This window comes from Lissotriton helveticus, chromosome 2_1 (genome assembly GCF_964261635.1).
Source record: "Lissotriton helveticus chromosome 2_1, aLisHel1.1, whole genome shotgun sequence".
Lineage (NCBI taxonomy): Eukaryota > Metazoa > Chordata > Amphibia > Caudata > Salamandridae > Lissotriton > Lissotriton helveticus.
In genome coordinates this window covers 163,571,668-163,577,956 of record NC_136059.1, presented here as the reverse complement: position 1 = coordinate 163,577,956, position 6,289 = coordinate 163,571,668, and the positions used below count along the sequence as shown (strand labels likewise).

The following is a 6,289-nucleotide window of genomic DNA, read 5'->3' as shown; positions in this document are numbered from 1 at the left end:
AGTCTTTTGTGATTTATTCCCCAAATAACAACTTAGTTAAAGCCTGGTTCACCTGTTGGAAATGAAGCAATGATTGGGCAAGATCTACTAGCTTTGAAAGAAGCTTGAAAAATTGTTGGCCAGTGCAAGATGGGCCTCTAACAGGCAAATAATATTCCATCTTGCAAATCAGTATAATCATGGCTATGTCAGTAAACTCCATTGATGCTTTGCTCCCATAAACATGCTCAGCATGCACTTTGTTTTCTTACTCCGCAGTTTTTGAATAACTCAGAAATGAGGCTATTAGGTTCCAGAGCTTTTCGGTTTCCTCAAAGTTAGCCACAGCAATTTTGTCTTCCTAGAGGTCTAAATCTAGCGACTCTTTGCATCCCGGGGTGCAGAATACGACAGGAAGGACTGCCACAAACTATTATTTTCATTATTGGTATATAACTCTTCCTTCGCTCTGGAATTCAATCCAGGTATGTTTTCATCTTTCCACTTTGTTTTTATAGTTGTTAATACTTGGTGTCTGAGTCACCAGTACGATCCTCTCACACATTCCCAGGACTGCCTCTACTTCCACAAACTGTGGTCCTGCAATCTAGCCCCACTAGGTTGTGGCTGTTTCAGTGCACATGCTGAAATCCTGAACACTATGTTCAGATGCTGAATGCAATTGAGTTCTCTGCCACAGCACGGAATCGTTTCTTTACTCGCACTTGATTTGGACAATATAACTCTTTGGAACCCTGAGACCTCATGCTCCTGCATGTTACCATAGTACATCTAAATTAAAACATTTATGCCTGATTCATATATTTACATATTGGCAGAAAGGGTACTCTGTCGCAAAGGCGACTGAGTATCCTTTACGTCAACCTGAAGGACCACCCACCTAATTTAGAGTCGGGCGGAGCTTCAGTGTGTAGATGGTGAGACTACTCAGTCTCCGCCGTGAAACATTTTGATGGCCCAATTAAGCAAGCCCCAAGAAATGCTCAAAGAATTCAGGATGAAACCCAATCTGGAGGTAACAGTAGACAACAAACCTCAACTACCTCAACTGCTTCGACTTCTTTTTTAGAGAGAGGCCATGGACGCCAAAAAGAACCAGGAGGGGGAGAATCAGAAGCAGGAAGAAGTCACTCAACAGAGTGTATCACAAAACACCAGGAGTCACAGAATCTAGTTATCAACATTTCAAGTCACAACATCTCTGATTTTCAATTACAAACTCTACAAAAAGGAACGTCCTTTGTCGCGACTTACCATTCTAATATACTAGAAATACAGATATGCGTATACAAATTCCTAAGAAGTTTACGCTTAAGACATTTCTTCACCAATGTTGTCGAAAGACCACTTGCAGGAAGAGGCACGGAATCAGACAAACTCATGGGACTTAGGAATCCTAGCCGATTCGTACCTCCCGTGATTCACAAAGTGCTCGATGCCTTTGAAAAAGTTGTGAACCAAGACATCGTCAACATTTTTAAAGCTCCTAGAACCAAAACAACCAATTTCACACAAAAAGAGAGGCAGGCCATACAAACTTTGGCGGAAAATAATGACATCACGATACGACAGGCAGATAAGGGAGGCGCCCTCATAATCATGGATACAGATTTTTACAACAAAAATGTTCGTGAACATATCAACGACGCCAATACATACATGGAATTGACGGGAGATCCCATGAAAGAATATGCAAAAATTCTTACAACAATCTTCAACAAAGCAATTGACGCGGGAACCATTGATAACAAGGAAAAGGAATACCTCATCAAACAAAATCCATCAATACCGTACATCTATATGATCCCGAAAATACACAAACACCCTACAGTTCCCCCATTCCGTCCGATCCTTTCTACAGTCAACTCAATCCATGAACCTGTTGGAAAGTTCATTGATAAACATCTTCAACCACTCATACAAAAAATTCCCACTTACATAAAAGATACTACCCACTTTTTGAACATACTGGAAGACTACAAAACACTATTCACATCCAACATGATTTTAACCAGCATTGACGTGAAAGCACTATACACTTCAATCCCTCACGAACTAGGGTTGACAGCTTTGGAAAACATTCTACTTGATAGTGACAAAGAGGATGACCTCAAATTGCTAATCATGGAATTGATGCACTTCACGTTATTTCATAGTTACTTCCAGTGGGAAGATCAATTTTTTGCACAATGCACGGGTACATCGATGGGAAACTGTGCGGCTCCGGCATATGCCAACATCTTTATGCACTAACTCTGAAACCTCCCTCCCTCTCCCTTATGCATGATGACAAATGCGTCACACTTGATTAACCTCAACAATCTTGCTTGTGTACCACAAGTATTTTGAATGAATATTTAATTTGAAATTGTACTTAGTTACTTTCAGAAAACTACATGGCCCCTGAGGAAGGGCAAAGCCCGAAATGCATTGGGCCACCGGGCCACTTGATTGAACATTATGAATTCAATAATGTAATGAATCTACAAAAATAAAAAAGAATGAGATCAACTACAAAAGAGAACCTTGATTCACTTTTTTGAAGAAACGAAATAATTATTGCTTTGAGTGCCCTGGAGGGACACTGGTCTCGAGGGAAACAGTGCGATTTTCAGTATCGTTTCACCCCAAGTACAGGGGGTGTTACTCCACGGGCACCACCTATGCACATGGACAGTTAGACTACATTTCACACTGGTGTGCGTTTCCTACAAGCCACTTTGGGGACATACCAATTAAGCAAAGGCCATGAGAGATTTTGCCATTTATCCGTCCGCTCTATTTAGAGCGGGCAGACACATGAGCAGTTTTTACTGCCTATCACCACCATGAAAGACGTGGCAGTAAGAGCAGTGAAAACATTTAAATGACCCAATGGCGAGGGGGGGGTCATTCTTATTTTGATAAAAAAAGAAATCCCTCTATACGATTTTCTTTTTGAAAATAAAAAATAAATTGTAAGTTTGATGTACAACTCCATTATGTTGACAGAGCCGTCTATCAAAGTTTCAATGCATTTCCAAGAACCACTGTGATGGCGGTTCTTGGGAATGCAAGAAATGTCCTCAGGGGCAGTGGACATTTCTAAATACAGTGGGCAGAGTAACCTCCCCACGGTAGGAGTAAAGTACTCCACCATGACGACGGAAATAACTCAGTTTGCCAAGATTTAAATCAGCCCTACGGTCCCCATGGTCTAACGATTGCAGCTACTTCATAAAGGCATCTTAGACCCCTAACAAAAATAAAAATAAAACACTTCTTACATTTTCTGTAAAATGAGACCCAAATTAGTATTTCTCACATGCATCGTGTAGTCTACAAAATAGTGTTTTTCTCCTCTAATTCAGTTTCTTATTTTGATATCCTTATAAATGCAGAGGTGCTACTCATCCATCCTGCTCTCTGCACAGGTTATTCATAGTGGTCTCACACCAATACTATTCTAATTGCATGAAAATAATCTCCAACTGGCACCCATAGTAGCTTACAACAACTCAACAAACATAAAACATTGAAAATTGGACGCATACATGGTGATGGAATGTTTCTCTGCTCAACATGTTCTGTTTTAATTATAAATTCTACAGTACGACTTACTCTTTCACTTTAAAACTTCAGGTCAACACTGACCATCTTTTTCCCATATCATACTATTTCTCTTTTAGGGATAATAGAATTCTCTCTAAAATGTGTCTGCAAAGTTTTAATTGGCTCCTGATGGCCCTTAGCCTTTAATTCGCCTTTAGCAAGCTCGTTTGTTTAAACTGTTGTTCAAACATTTACAAAGCAGTCTCTGATTTAGCAGAACCGTAGATATCTTCATATGGACTGCGATCAATACAAGTTTCCTGCTTACCACTGTCTTCCAGCGTGCATGGTTCTCTCACTAAGGGACCCATTTAGAGTTTGGGAGATGGTCTTCCAAGTCAACGGAGGCTATGGCCTCCACTCACATGGTGGTAAACCAGCACCATATTTTTAGATCCCCGCCACACTGGTGGGGATCTTTGTGCCTTCAATGAAGTGGTCACTGCGGCAGGCCCACTGAAGCCACTGGGGCTTTGCCAAGCAAGCACCATATTTGATGAACCCGCCCTGCAAAGCTATTTTTTTCAATTGCAAACTTTCAAACCAGGTGTTTGCTACTGAAAATCAATGTTCTTGATGTGCTGGGAATTTTCTCTCAGTACGGGGGTATATTTTTTCTTTACTGTTTGAGACTGCAAGGCTTGCCCTAGTAAGCTTGTACAGGAAAATATACAGCGGAACAAAAGTGCTAAGTACAATAAACAACTTATACTGGCTGACGGCCTTGCGGCACATGAGAGGTCGGTGTAAGGTTTAAGAAGGTGGTGCTAGTACAGACCCCTCTAGCAGAAACCAAGTAATTTGCTCACCTAAAAATTGGTTGAGCAAACCACAAATTAGGCAGACGGGGCAGCTGACTCTTACTGGATGCCCTTCATTTGCCAAACCATTAAATCATGCCCTAAGATTGCGTTGCAGGTGGTCAACTAAACATTTCTTCACACTGTTCTCTCAGGCACAATACTGAACATATATCCACTCCTCCTAAACCTCCATAACCAAAACAGGCATGGGATTCAAGATAGTTACTGACCACATTAAGATCTTCTTTATAAGCACCCCAATTTATGGGATCCCATTACTTATGATGTATACTTTATGCGACTTAAGAGTATGGGTAAACAGAAGCAAAATCTCTTTCCTTCAAATGTATGCGCCTTAAACTCATGAGCCCTCTTAAGTTCTTCAATGGCTATCTTATGTCTAAGCCCGCTCCTCCTTGCCTGTCCCAGCTTAGGTGCACGATTAAGTCATTACAATCATGCATAATCAAATTACCCAGAAATATTTCTGAACTTAATCAAACCTGCTTGTTTGCTATTTGTTCTTCCAGTCAGTAGGTTAATAACCTATATATCAATGATCTCACATAACTCCTCTTAGTCAAGGAAGACGCAAAGAACTCTTAGATATATAGTCTACTATACATTCTGCAGTGAGGTGTGTTTCTTGTTTCAGGACTATGTATGCCTTCATATCCGTGAAAGCCTGTGGACCTTAAACCTTGTTGTAGGTGCATTCAGACAATTTAGCCATATGTGTCAGTGCCCTAAGTGTTAGTGATCACACAGAAATAGTACAGACATTGTTTTGCTTCATGAGCCTGGTCATTCCCAAAGACCGCCTGTAAGAACTGGGACCACCAGTTCTCCGAGGGGGTAGCTTGGCTCGAGCAGGTAAGCAACCAGGGGGCTTACGTGTAAAGGAGCTACTCAACACATCCATCCACTGAGACAATAAGTGAGATCAATAATGGAGACCACACCAGTGTTTGTGACTGAAAATCAAGGTCTTTTATATAGGCTTCAGATCAAGGCCATCAGTGCATTAGCATCTCATTAGCATTTCATTAAGGTGTTCCAATCAAGCAGTACATTAGACATTCCCATCAGGTGAGCAAAACATCAAATAATACAGCCTGTTGCATTATCCCCCCTATCCTCAGCAGGATAAGGGGGTACTTTCATAAACCATGGATTAACATTTCAGGAAGCAGTTATGAACATTTCATCTTGCGAATACCAACAGTTCAATACTAGTAACCATGTCATCGAAATATCAATGGGGTAAATCAATCAGTATCATAGCACATCCCCATCAGGATTCGTAGAAGCCCGCCCCTGCAAGAAACTCAGTACAGGGAAATATTTTACCACTTCATCAGCAGGCTTAAAACAAGTAATCAGGCATGCACAGTTACTTTCGTATGAGCCTGGCTTCAGGCATGCACAGTTACTTTAGTATGAGCCTGGCTTCAGGCATGCACAGTCAACTGGTATTGAGGCATCTGGGGGGTTTAACTGAGGCCTCTGGGTCATTGGAGGCTCATTGGGGCCAACGGGGCCCAGTCTCAATGCTCCTCAGGGGAGGGCGAACTCAGGGCCCTGTCCGGCCTTCCGCCCTCCTCCCCGGGGGTTACCTGTGAACTTCGGCCCTCCGGGGCCCTTGCGTGGACTCTAGGCGAGGGGAGGGGTTCCAGCCCTCCCGGGGCCTCACTCGACTCGGCGCGGTGCTGGGACAGCTTTCGGGCACCGGCGCCGGGGGCGAGGCGGGGCCAACGTGTGGGGCAGATCGGAGGGGGCTCTCAGGCTCCACGGCCCCCTCCGTGACGAGATGGGGCTTCCGCGGGCGCCGGGGCTCACGGCAGAAGGCCCAGTGTAGGCAGCCAATGGCTGCGCGGCTGTGGCAGGGGCGCGGC

The 6,289-nt window shown here is 43.1% G+C and overlaps 1 protein-coding gene across 2 annotated transcripts in view; it reads right to left on the bottom strand.

Moving 5' to 3' along the window:
* The window catches only part of FANCG (FA complementation group G), a 288,288-nt gene that overhangs the window by 89,724 nt on the left and 192,275 nt on the right, over nt 1–6,289 (bottom strand). The gene's annotated exons all lie outside the window — the stretch shown is intronic.